The 13113-nt window shown below is 36.3% G+C and overlaps 1 protein-coding gene across 1 annotated transcript in view; it reads left to right on the top strand.

Moving 5' to 3' along the window:
* Positions 1–10675, top strand: part of LOC131070429 (metal transporter Nramp3) — a 124365-nt gene extending 113690 nt beyond the window's left edge. Inside the window, exon 5 of the mRNA XM_058005949.2 lies at positions 10322–10675. The gene's annotated coding sequence lies outside the window, so the exon portion shown is untranslated. The remainder of the gene's footprint in view (positions 1–10321) is intronic.
* Positions 10676–13113: the final 2438 nt, after the last annotated feature.

Below are 13113 nucleotides of genomic sequence, written 5' to 3'. Positions count from 1 at the left end.
GAATCGTTTTGACTTGGTATGCTAAGGTATTGAGGTTAGAAAGAGTTTTGGCCATTTTCCATGCCATTTCTCATGCATTTGCTGCCACGTTTTTCAGTTTTGGGCATTTTTCAAAAACGTGGCTAGGGTTTTGGAATACGGTTAGTTTCTTTTTAAGAGATATTCTTCTTTATTTCAAAGATTGATCATCTTTTGGAGAGGCATTTTCAGATTGGAGCAAGGTAAGATTTATTTTCTTCTTGTTTCATTTTTCTTGTTTTCTTGTTTTCTTGTTTTTCCTTTCTAGTTGTAAATTTGTAAATGGTTGGTTCTTCCCCAAAAATCAGATTTTGTGAGAGAGATTTTCCCTTTTGTAAAGCAATTTTAGAATTGCATTGTTCTTCCCCATTTTCCCTCTTTACTTGTATTCGGGATTTTAAATTCCGATTACAAGTTGGATGAAAATCATTGTTCTTCCCTTACGGATAAAAGATTTAACCATCTTTTTTTTGAAATCCGGGTTGCAAGTTGAAAGTTCTTCCCATTTTTGCATTGGCAAAGTTCCAAGTGATCTTCTTGAAATTCATTTTTACCTATCCGCTTCCAATTCCCTCATCCGTACATACCATTTCATCCACTCATTTCACACATTCATTCGTTTTCCCCATTTAAAGTCTACCTGCGGTCAGCCATCCAGAACCCGAAATTGGTCCAAAATGCACTCAAAAAATACTTGAAAATGAGTTCTAAAGGTCCAATTACAAGTGCAAACTTGTGTTTACCCATTACACATATGAAGTTGCATGTTTGTTCCCCGCAATTGCAAGTAATGCTCTTGTTTTTCCCACACATGTAATGCAGCTTCCAAAACCCGAAATTCACTTGTGAGCCCATTTTCGCATCAATTTATCCCTTCCCTTGTCAGTCCGGTTTGCACACACGATCTACCAAATCAATGGATTAAGGCATGGGCCTTATTTTGCAAGAAGATTTCAAGAATGGAGGATGATACAAAGAAGAGATACAACAACAATTCATGGTTGAGAGCATAGAATGCTTTCAAGACAAAGATGGTCATGACATGAAAAGAGGAAGGCAGCCCGTTCCCTCTTGAAAAGCTAGTACTACCCCAAGCAAGAAGATAAGGATGCAAGTTCCCGTTCCGGTTCAAGATGTCTTTACCAATCCAGAATACTTCAAGTTCTTGCATCCTGAAGCGACATGAAGATCATCACAGACAAAGGATGATGCAGTTAGAGTCGTGTCTTTAGACACATGGAATAGTTTTAGTTATGCATTTGTAATTTTGTTTTGACAAGTTACATGTAAAAGTATTTTTTGTAAAATGCAAGTTACACATTACTTGCACTTTTGTAATTACATGTAAGACAACTACAAGTTGTGTCCGATTAGGACTGTAGTTGGAATAAGTCTTAGTTAGTTGGAGTAACTCTTAGTTAGTTAATGAAGTCTCAGTTAGTTATTGAATGAGTCTTGGTGGTTGAGAGAATCTCTCAAGTTAGTTAGGATCCTCCCACCTTTTTCTCAAGGCTCCTCTTCTATAAATACTGGAGGAGTCTATTGTAATATTTATCTTTTGGAAAGCAAGCAAAAACTCTGCCAAATTTACAGCAAGAAGTCTTTGAGCTTATGTATGTGAATTGAAGGTTTTGAAGAATAATAAAGAAGGATTACTCAAGTTTTGAGTCTTTGAGCTACATGTTTGAGTTTGAATCTTTTTATTCCTTCTATGCAAAGTATTTCTAAAGGGGCTTAGTCCAATCTGATTTGAAGTCTTTGAGCTGCAAGTAGAGAAGATTAATTAAAATAGGAAACTCTCTTGAAGGAGCAGCAAGTCTTTGAGCTTGCGTCCATTCTTGAGGAAAATTACTGTTTGATAAGAAATAGTAGCAAGTCTTTGAGCTTGCATTAGTTCTTGTCTTTGTGTTAAAAGAATAGATTATTCCAGTCTTTGAGCTGTTATCTTTTATTCGTTGTAAAATTTAGTATAGCAAAGGGTAGATAGGACTTCCAATAGTCAAGTCTTTGAGCTTGATATTGCTGTCCCGTCCCGAAGGAAGTGACGGGAGTCTTTGAGCTTTCAGGAAACTTCACTTCCTTTCTCTCATTTTACTTGAAAGTGGTTACTGCTGTTATTCAATCGCTATCCTTTTCTGTGAAGAGAAAAAGGATATTGTCTTTCTTGAAAAAAGAAGAAAGATTGCTGTCCCATCCAATTTTATTTTCCAAGTTGTAGTTAGATAGGGGGAGCCTTCCCTTAATTAGGAGAGTTTTTACTCGTGTGCTGTAGTTGAAACCACAATTTTGTATATTTCCCCAAGTGTACAAAATTTTCAACCAACAGTTTTTTGGCGACTCTGCTGGGGATACGGACGCATTCGGAAGCCTCACGCTTTCGTTTGAAGATTAGTGTCTTGCTGGTAAAAAAAGAAAAAAAAAAGGAAATAACTTTTGTTGGGTTTCCTGCTGATCGAAGGAGATTTGAAGTACTTTGTTATTTCTGTCTTTAAAGATCTCTGATATAAATTTGTTTGGCCCATCCGAGACACCAACAGTTTTTTGGCGACTCTGCTGGGGACACGGATGCATTCGGAAGCCTCACGCTTTCGTTTGAAGATTAGTGTCTTGTTGGTAAAAAAAAAAAAAAAAATTTTTTGGTTTCTGCTAGGATATTATACGCATTCAAAAGCCTCACGCTTTTGTTTGAAGTATACCGGTATGCTATTCATTGTAATTCCTGTTTTTGTAATTTCTCAAACTTTCACCAAGGATATGTTAAATGGCTGCTCAAGGTCCTTGGGGGAATGCTTTTGGTCCGTTGAATTTGACTCCGCCTTTGCATGCTCTTCCTGATGGTTCGAGGAAGAACTTTCCCAAGTTCTTTGGAGATGAACATCAACACCCTGATGAACACATTGTTGCTTTCTACATAGCATGTGGTGTTCATGGTGTTGAACACGAAGATGTATCTGTAAGATTATTTGTGGATACTCTGCAAGGTATTGCAGCTGATTGGTTTTATAACCTTTCTGCTGGTTCGATTATATCTTGGGCCACACTTAAAGACAAGTTTGAAGAGAGGTTCAAGCCTGTAGAAGATGTGCATGCATTGTTAGCTCAGATGGCTCAAATGAAAAAAGAGTCACATGAACCCATGCGGGATTTTGTGGCTAAATTCAATAAGTTGTGTAACAAAATTCCAGTTGTTGCTCAGCCTACCGCTGCAAATTTGAAGTGCTTCTTCATCAATGCTCAAGTGCCAGAAGTATGTTTTTTGTTGAGAAGGGAAGTCCCAAGAGACCTTGCAGCAACACAAGCCTTGGCAATTGATATTGAAGATAATCTTATCCTTGCTGGTAAGATGAAGATAGAATCAAATGGGTCCAAAGAAGTCTCTTCATTGGGATCATGGGCTACCAAGAGAACAGATCCCATGGTGCAGAAGTTGGCTAATGAGTTGATTGCCCTCAAAAGGCAAATAGCTCAAGGTGTATTCTCTTCCCCTTATAAAGACATTCCAAGGAGGCCATACCCAAATATTGCTCCGAGTTATGTAGTTGAAAATCAAGATAAGTTTCCTTCATCACCAGAAGGGCTTGCTCTTGAGGCACCGCCAAAAAATGCAGCAGTGGAGGATTTTGAATTTGAACAAAGTGATCTTGCTGGTCTCTTCCAAGAAGATGAGGAAGCAGACATAGCTGGCGACTCTCAAATCTGGTTTATGCAGTTCCAGAAAGCTGATGAACAAAAAGAATGCACCATGCCGGATACCATGGACAATGCACAACAAGAGGTTGAAGGCCATTCTTCCAAGGTGTCGGTAAACGAGCACAATCATGTCATGGGATGTGAAAAGATGGTTTATGAACATAAAGACAATTCTATTTTGAATTTTGGAAAGTTTGATGAGAGTTGTCATGAAGCAAATTTCAGCTCTCCTATTCAAAAGAGTAAAGAAGATATTGAAGATGATACATTTTGGGATGAGATGGAACTATTTTGTTCAAGCTTTGATGTTAAACCGATATCTCATAAGTTAAAAGATCATGAGAAGCTTGAGAAAGATGAAAATCAAGAGTCTATTTTCCAAGATGGAGGTTTTGATATTGGTTCAAGTCCCCAAGAAAGTTCTATAGAAGAATTCTCTTTTTGTATGAGCATGCATGAAGGTCCCAATCAAGTTGAAATGAATGCATTCGTGTTCCAAGGTCATGAACTTGGACATATCATGCATAAGAGATCTAACCCAAAACTTGATGAGGATCATTTCATGAGTACTATAGAAGAGTTTTGTTTAAATCTTGTTGATGATTCTCTCAAATCTGAAGTTTGTAAACAGCATACTGAGGAATGCAATGCAGTCATGGTTTCATTTGAATCACATGAAGATCTTTCTGTCCAGCATAAGGTTATGATTGAAGAAGTAGCTGATAAAGATGTAATCAGCAAGAAGAATTATGTTTTTGTCCCATCAAGAGGATGTCCAATCAGACATCTTTCTTGGTTGGAAGCCAATGGGAGGACAAAGGTTTCACTTGTTCCTGAGCCGGTAGATACACTTGTTGAAGAGTCCAAACATGCATTTTCAGCTAAGCAAGAGCAGTCTGGCATCAAAAATCTACTTTGGAGCAGCAGTACATATGATTCATTTCAAGAGGAAGGTCAATTTGTTCATCTTTTCCAAGGAGTGTTGCATCAAGTTCTGGTGCAATCGATTATTCTTCAATTGGTTGTGGCTGCTCATGATCATGCAAGGTACTATAAGTTGTTGAAAAAAGGCAATTATTTTGCTGAGCCAGTGAATGGTTTCATTTGAAAAGTTTTCATTGTGGCTAGTTTAGGATAGGTAGGTTTCTATTTTCAATAAGTGCAGTTGCACAAGTTAGCATCTTAGTTAGTTGCTTTGCGTCAGTCATATCATCCTTCGGTCGTCTGCGTCTTTTACTTTTGGTCTTTTGTCTTTTTGTTTTTGTTTTTGCTTTGATTGACTCTGTGGCCCAATGGATAAGAGGAAGGCACTTAGAGTTCTGGATTCTTTTCTTTCACAATCTTGAAGGATAAATGAAAGAATTCCCCAGTCAGAGCCAATTGTTGTCCTCATTTTTGTTTTCAAAAATGAAGGACCATTACATGAAATTTTTGTGAAAAAATGAAAAAATTTACTCTATGGCACGCTTCCCGAGGCAGAATTTCGACTAATCCTTGGACTGGCTTAATCCTCAGTCCATCCTCGAACTACGTTTCGAATTTCGTCAAATTCTGGGTTCGTTTGCTATGTCTTTCCTTCAGTCGGGTTTTAAAACCCCAACTGCAGGTGGAGAATTTTCTTCAAACTGCAAGTTTTAATGATATTCATTGTTTTGGTCTTTGTAGGGGAATTTTTGACCAATTACATGTGCACTTTTATTTCAAATATGTTATTTGTAATTTATTTTAAATTTCCCCTTTGTTGTTTTTATCTTTTTATTGTTTTTTGGTCATTTTTAGTTAAAATAGGGATTTTTTGGCTCAACTGCAAGTAAACTTGCAGTTTGGTCAAAAAACCCCTACTTTAATGGTTTTCACATGTAATAGGGATTTTAAATCCCCATTACATATGTGCAAGTAAACTTGCAGTTTGGTGAAAAAACCCCTACTTTAATGGTTTTTGCATGTAATAGGGATTTTAAATCCCCATTACATATGTGCAAGCAAGTATAACTTGTTGTAGGGATTTTATTTCCCATTTACAAGTATTTAAAACTTGCAGTTTGCTCCAAAAAACCCGATTTTGCCTTGTAAGTGAAAAAGTGACAATTTAAAACTTGCACTTTGGTCCAAAAAACCCGATTTTGCTCATAAAGTGCATTTTTGAAATTTTAAACTTGCTATTTGGCCAAAAAATCCCGATTTTGCCTAACATGTTGAAAAAGTGAAATTTTAAACTTGTCATATCCTCCAAAAAACCCGATTTTCATTGTTTCATACATTTTAAACTTGCTATTTGTTCCAAAAAACCCGAATTGCAAGGAAAAACATGTTTTTTGAAGATTTTTAGCAAATTTTTGTGGAGATTTTTTGGGAGATAGAAGGCGTTTTGGATTCCTTCCTATTTCCATGCATTTTTAGACACCTTTCACGCCACATGGAGGTTAAGTTTGCTGGTTTTTAGGTTTATAACAGCAAACACGTTTTTGCCAAAAAACCATGTTTTTCTTCATTAAAAATGCCACGAATCAGCAATGTTATGAATCGTTTTGACTTGGTATGCTAAGGTATTGAGGTTAGAAAGAGTTTTGGCCATTTTCCATGCCATTTCTCATGCATTTGCTGCCACGTTTTTCAGTTTTGGGCATTTTTCAAAAACGTGGCTAGGGTTTTGGAATACGGTTAGTTTCTTTTTAAGAGATATTCTTCTTTATTTCAAAGATTGATCATCTTTTGGAGAGGCATTTTCAGATTGGAGCAAGGTAAGATTTATTTTCTTCTTGTTTCATTTTTCTTGTTTTCTTGTTTTCTTGTTTTTCCTTTCTAGTTGTAAATTTGTAAATGGTTGGTTCTTCCCCAAAAATCAGATTTTGTGAGAGAGATTTTCCCTTTTGTAAAGCAATTTTAGAATTGCATTGTTCTTCCCCATTTTCCCTCTTTACTTGTATTCGGGATTTTAAATTCCGATTACAAGTTGGATGAAAATCATTGTTCTTCCCTTACGGATAAAAGATTTAACCATCTTTTTTTTGAAATCCGGGTTGCAAGTTGAAAGTTCTTCCCATTTTTGCATTGGCAAAGTTCCAAGTGATCTTCTTGAAATTCATTTTTACCTATCCGCTTCCAATTCCCTCATCCGTACATACCATTTCATCCACTCATTTCACACATTCATTCGTTTTCCCCATTTAAAGTCTACCTGCGGTCAGCCATCCAGAACCCGAAATTGGTCCAAAATGCACTCAAAAAATACTTGAAAATGAGTTCTAAAGGTCCAATTACAAGTGCAAACTTGTGTTTACCCATTACACATATGAAGTTGCATGTTTGTTCCCCGCAATTGCAAGTAATGCTCTTGTTTTTCCCACACATGTAATGCAGCTTCCAAAACCCGAAATTCACTTGTGAGCCCATTTTCGCATCAATTTATCCCTTCCCTTGTCAGTCCGGTTTGCACACACGATCTACCAAATCAATGGATTAAGGCATGGGCCTTATTTTGCAAGAAGATTTCAAGAATGGAGGATGATACAAAGAAGAGATACAACAACAATTCATGGTTGAGAGCATAGAATGCTTTCAAGACAAAGATGGTCATGACATGAAAAGAGGAAGGCAGCCCGTTCCCTCTTGAAAAGCTAGTACTACCCCAAGCAAGAAGATAAGGATGCAAGTTCCCGTTCCGGTTCAAGATGTCTTTACCAATCCAGAATACTTCAAGTTCTTGCATCCTGAAGCGACATGAAGATCATCACAGACAAAGGATGATGCAGTTAGAGTCGTGTCTTTAGACACATGGAATAGTTTTAGTTATGCATTTGTAATTTTGTTTTGACAAGTTACATGTAAAAGTATTTTTTGTAAAATGCAAGTTACACATTACTTGCACTTTTGTAATTACATGTAAGACAACTACAAGTTGTGTCCGATTAGGACTGTAGTTGGAATAAGTCTTAGTTAGTTGGAGTAACTCTTAGTTAGTTAATGAAGTCTCAGTTAGTTATTGAATGAGTCTTGGTGGTTGAGAGAATCTCTCAAGTTAGTTAGGATCCTCCCACCTTTTTCTCAAGGCTCCTCTTCTATAAATACTGGAGGAGTCTATTGTAATATTTATCTTTTGGAAAGCAAGCAAAAACTCTGCCAAATTTACAGCAAGAAGTCTTTGAGCTTATGTATGTGAATTGAAGGTTTTGAAGAATAATAAAGAAGGATTACTCAAGTTTTGAGTCTTTGAGCTACATGTTTGAGTTTGAATCTTTTTATTCCTTCTATGCAAAGTATTTCTAAAGGGGCTTAGTCCAATCTGATTTGAAGTCTTTGAGCTGCAAGTAGAGAAGATTAATTAAAATAGGAAACTCTCTTGAAGGAGCAGCAAGTCTTTGAGCTTGCGTCCATTCTTGAGGAAAATTACTGTTTGATAAGAAATAGTAGCAAGTCTTTGAGCTTGCATTAGTTCTTGTCTTTGTGTTAAAAGAATAGATTATTCCAGTCTTTGAGCTGTTATCTTTTATTCGTTGTAAAATTTAGTATAGCAAAGGGTAGATAGGACTTCCAATAGTCAAGTCTTTGAGCTTGATATTGCTGTCCCGTCCCGAAGGAAGTGACGGGAGTCTTTGAGCTTTCAGGAAACTTCACTTCCTTTCTCTCATTTTACTTGAAAGTGGTTACTGCTGTTATTCAATCGCTATCCTTTTCTGTGAAGAGAAAAAGGATATTGTCTTTCTTGAAAAAAGAAGAAAGATTGCTGTCCCATCCAATTTTATTTTCCAAGTTGTAGTTAGATAGGGGGAGCCTTCCCTTAATTAGGAGAGTTTTTACTCGTGTGCTGTAGTTGAAACCACAATTTTGTATATTTCCCCAAGTGTACAAAATTTTCAACCAACAAACAAAAATAGAGATCTATGTGAGTTTTACAACCTTCATAGGTTGTATGTGCTATTGTGAGCAAGGAGAGAACTCAATTAAGTCTTGGTGCATCACGAGCCTTCCCTTTCTGTTTTTTTCTTCCCCCTTTTTCTCCTGTGAATTATTAGAGTAGGAGACAGCATTATTTTGAATTTGTGTTGAGTTGGATCAACATCTGCACTTGAGCTTAGAAAGGAACCAACTTTCTCTAGAGGTCTGATCTCAAGTTAGCAAGGTCCCACACTCGAGAGATCATTCCCATTGTGCTTTGAAATACTGAACTATCATTCCCATTGTGTCTTTGAAATACTGAACCAAGTTCAGTAAGGATGAAATTTCAGGTGGCAATAGTGCCATAGGCACTATGGCCAGTCCAACCATAGTGGCCATAACAGTGATTGAAGTGCCATATCCACTATGGTCAATTCAACCACAGTGGCTATGGCACTTCAATTACCATTTTCTTGAATTCAAGACGTTTTCTGCTTTGTCATAGCTTGGCCATGACTGCTCCTTTTTTGAATTTTCCAAATCTTGTAGAAACATTCATCTCGATAGAGCCAAAACTAGATCATTGTGCGCCACTTCCTCACTGCTCAAATTTCTCATCATTAGCTCAGATTTGCATGATAAGGTTTGGTTGTATATAAGAATTCTATCTGGAATTGTCACTTGGATCCCTTAAGACACAATATAAAATATCAGCAATTTTTTTTGCTATTTGAGCAATTAATGTTTTGAGGAAATGGTAAAAAGATAATCAGCCCATAAAGTTCTCCTTGAACTGGATTGGATCATTGTGATAGATTTTTTATTTGATTTTTGAGACTAGAAGTAGACTTGGAAAAGGACCTATCAATTAGCGGCCATATTTTCTTAGAGTCAATATGGTCTTCGGAATAGATGCAGCACCCTTTATTGGTCTTTGGGAGTCGCTATGGTGTATTTTCATTACAAGTAACAGGATGGATCATACCCAAGGTTGGATATTAGCGAGCACCACATGAAACATAATAAGAGGTCTTGTTCATAAGGCTAGTGAGTAATGAAATAACCTACGTTGAAACAAGTTAAAGGATGGTTGTAGCAAATAAGATGTGTTAAAATCCATTTCCAAGTTAGTTGGTATGATTGATTTGAACATTTTGATATTTCTATCAGTTTCTTTTCCCTGGTATTTGACCTTACCGTTGTAGCACTTGGAAACCTTAATTTTAAAAACTACAGCTTCGTTTATTTTGTTAAAAAACCACAGCCACTTCTATCAGCTAATTAGATTTCCTTTCAAAATTTTGGTTCAGGTGTATTTTTCACTTCATGGTATCAAGCAATTTTAGTTTAAAAGTAAATTTCTTTGGATCGGATAGAAAACATGTGCTGAATCTGTTCAATCAGTTTTTATTTCTTATTTCTAAGTTTCTTTGTATGGAGGAATGCTAATTGTTTTTTAAAATTCTAGTTGATTGTTCATATTTATACCATTTGCACGTCAGTCTTTTTGTCTGAGTGTTTTCCCATAAAATTGAATTCTTCCACATTATAGTTTTGTTAAATATTTATTGTCTTAAATGAGCACAAGTAAAGTCTATGTCCGTAATCAGAATAAATATTTCATATCATTGAATGTGTCATCTGCAATTTGTTTGTTATTGTAAGTACATATTATGTTGGATGTTGATGATATCCAGTGTTTTGAGTTTCTGAGTATCAAATGTTTCTTATTGTGCAGGGAGGGAAAACCCAATACACTTCTATTTATATATAATATATTCATCTCAGGAGTGTGAGCAGACCAATATAATTTTCCACTTTTACAGTGAATTATGGGAAACACCCATTAATTTTCTATTTGCATAGTCTTAACTACCATAAAAATTAATGTGCTGCAACTTAGCATGTAACTTTGAATTATTAATATCAATCAGATGATAACTGCCACCATTCTGGATATTCCTGTGATAAGCTAACTGTATATTGCACAAAATCGATAGTAGAACCCATCTAGAAATGCCCAATTCATGGTTGAACATTTTTTATGCTTAAGGGATCTCTGGATATTAATAATAGTATAGTATGTTCCCTATTGGAAGCCTCCGTATATTCTGAGAAGCAGGTTTGCTAGCTTGTCATCAATATCAATTCATCTCACTTTTTATATCTTTTTAAATTATCATTATTAATTTAAAGTGATTATTGGTAAGGTAGACCCTCATTTTTAGGTAGCTGTGCGGTTGGTTGTTTTTGTTTATTTAGACATGAATCAAATTTTTAAATGCATTGTGCTAAAAGTGGCGTAGCTTGCTTTGGCTTTATATACCAAGTCAATGGCAGGTTATGTGTTTTTTTCGGAAGCTTGTTTGATCTGCTTGTTAATTTATCCAATCGACAATCATTAATATAGAAATCAAGTCATTCACAAAGGGGACTTTTTTAGCAACTAATTGCCATGAACTGTGCACCACCTATATACTCAAAAGTAAGGCTTCGCAATCATTTTCCTATAAGAAAATAAAATGATAACCTAGTTATATACGTTGCCCATTTAAACCCTCTGAAACCAACTTCTCAGGAAAATAAAACGATAACCTAGTTATATACGTTGCCCATTTAAACCCACCGAAACCAACTTCTCCACAAAACACTTGGCACTCCACCTTTTACCAGTTCAAACCAATTGTGTAATCTTGTCCTCAACCTTACTATACTATTGCCAGACCTTCTCTACTGTCCACCTAACCAATGATGGTATTAGGTACTTGTGACAGGGTCCGGTTGACCAAATTTGAAAGTAAAACCTCTAAAATATATATCTTAGATCATTAGGATTTGAGCCAATCATCTAGCTGATCACACTATTAGGTGTTAATGTGTTTTTTATAATGGTGCCTAACATAGAATAAAGTTGCCCAGCGGTCACTTTACTCTCTCTTGATCAAAGTTCAATCGTATGCTAAGATTGCAGTAAGTTCAACGATTGACTCCAAGGTTACGATTATGCAATAGACGTGACTCAGTTGGTTTGATGTTTGCTGGTAATCCAAGGGGACTTACGTTTGGATAATTCTTTCACTTTTTTGTTGTGGCCGGAACTTCATCATCGGATATAGCAATTTTGTGATGCTTCTTCTTTGAACAAGTTAAACTGGAATGAACTGAAATTAAAGGGGAAAGGGTTAGAAGGATCTAAATCTATTCCTAAGGGCAGTGATATCAATAGATAGTGCTTTAGTGGACAAATTCCAAATAAACCAAATTCTACTTTGCTAAGATTAACTACAACTCCACAAGAACTGGTGCAGTCTTACAAGGATGTTGAAGGATTTTCAAATCGAGGAAGTGCATTTGAATACCCAAAATGGTGCAATCCAAATGACTATCCACAATCGAACTTAGCACAAATTTAGTGGCTCAAGCTAACTTTACACTGCAACTTATAATCAACAAGATGCAAAAAGTATGAGCCATGGAAATTCATCAAACACCATTACATTCTCCATTGAAATCAAAGCACTACTCTACTTCTACTCTAAGTGAGGAAGGTGAAACCATGCAAGTTTTGAAAAATAACTTAAGTGAACACCATCAGAGAATGATGCATCCCTGTTATTATCTCAAAACTTATTGCAGCAATTTCATACAAATCTCCTTCGCTTTACAAATGAAGGGGTCACCCCCTTATATAGGCCTCCAACCTTGATTACATGCAAACCCTAATTTAGGGTTTGACCCAAAAGATTCCACACACATGATGCCACAAGGTGGGAATAAACATTAAATGCCCATCATTCTTACTTACAATTAATTACATTGCTGCCAAAAATAGTGTCTATTGTGCATTAAATGCACCACTTCTTTCAAATTTGCCCAATGTGTAATAAATGCCCCATCAAGCCAGAAATTGCCCATTATGCCTTGAATGCTCCACCATCTCCGAAATCAGCTACATGCAATAAATTCTCCATCATGCAAAGTTCACCCAACATGCAAAAGATGCTTCATTATTTCATTAAGTATAACAGTTGCCATGCATTGAATCGGGTGCCACCTAGTCAAATGCCTACCAACAGTAAATGTGCCATCATGCCTCCATGCATTCAATAGATTCTCGACATGCAAGTGGACCCCACCGTCATAGGAACTTATAATTTTAAGGGTTATGCTTCATTAATACAAAATATTCTTTATGCATGTTTGCCAACTCATCTTTTGCAAGAATCTTTCCATTCTAGGCCCACAAAAGACATTTTGAAAGATTTTCCTACCTTGAAAGAATTTTAACAAATTTATCTGCTCTTGCAGGAATCCTACACATCTAGAATTCTTGGAGAGAGAAAATTCTTGGAGAGAATTTTGTCCTTAAGGAAAATTTTTGTGCACACTTTGTCCTGAAGGAAGATTTTCCTGACCACTGACCATTTTCCATGCCTAAGGAATTTTGTCTTGTTCTGAGCTCTGGAGAGAGAAAATAACTTAGACAATTTTCCTTGTGCCTTGAAATTCTTCACCTTGGGCATATTTCTT

Source organism: Cryptomeria japonica, chromosome 3 (genome assembly GCF_030272615.1).
Source record: "Cryptomeria japonica chromosome 3, Sugi_1.0, whole genome shotgun sequence".
Classification (NCBI taxonomy): Eukaryota; Viridiplantae; Streptophyta; class Pinopsida; order Cupressales; family Cupressaceae; genus Cryptomeria; species Cryptomeria japonica.
The sequence above is the reverse complement of the archived record's forward strand: the minus strand, read 5'-3'. Positions and strand labels throughout refer to the sequence as shown.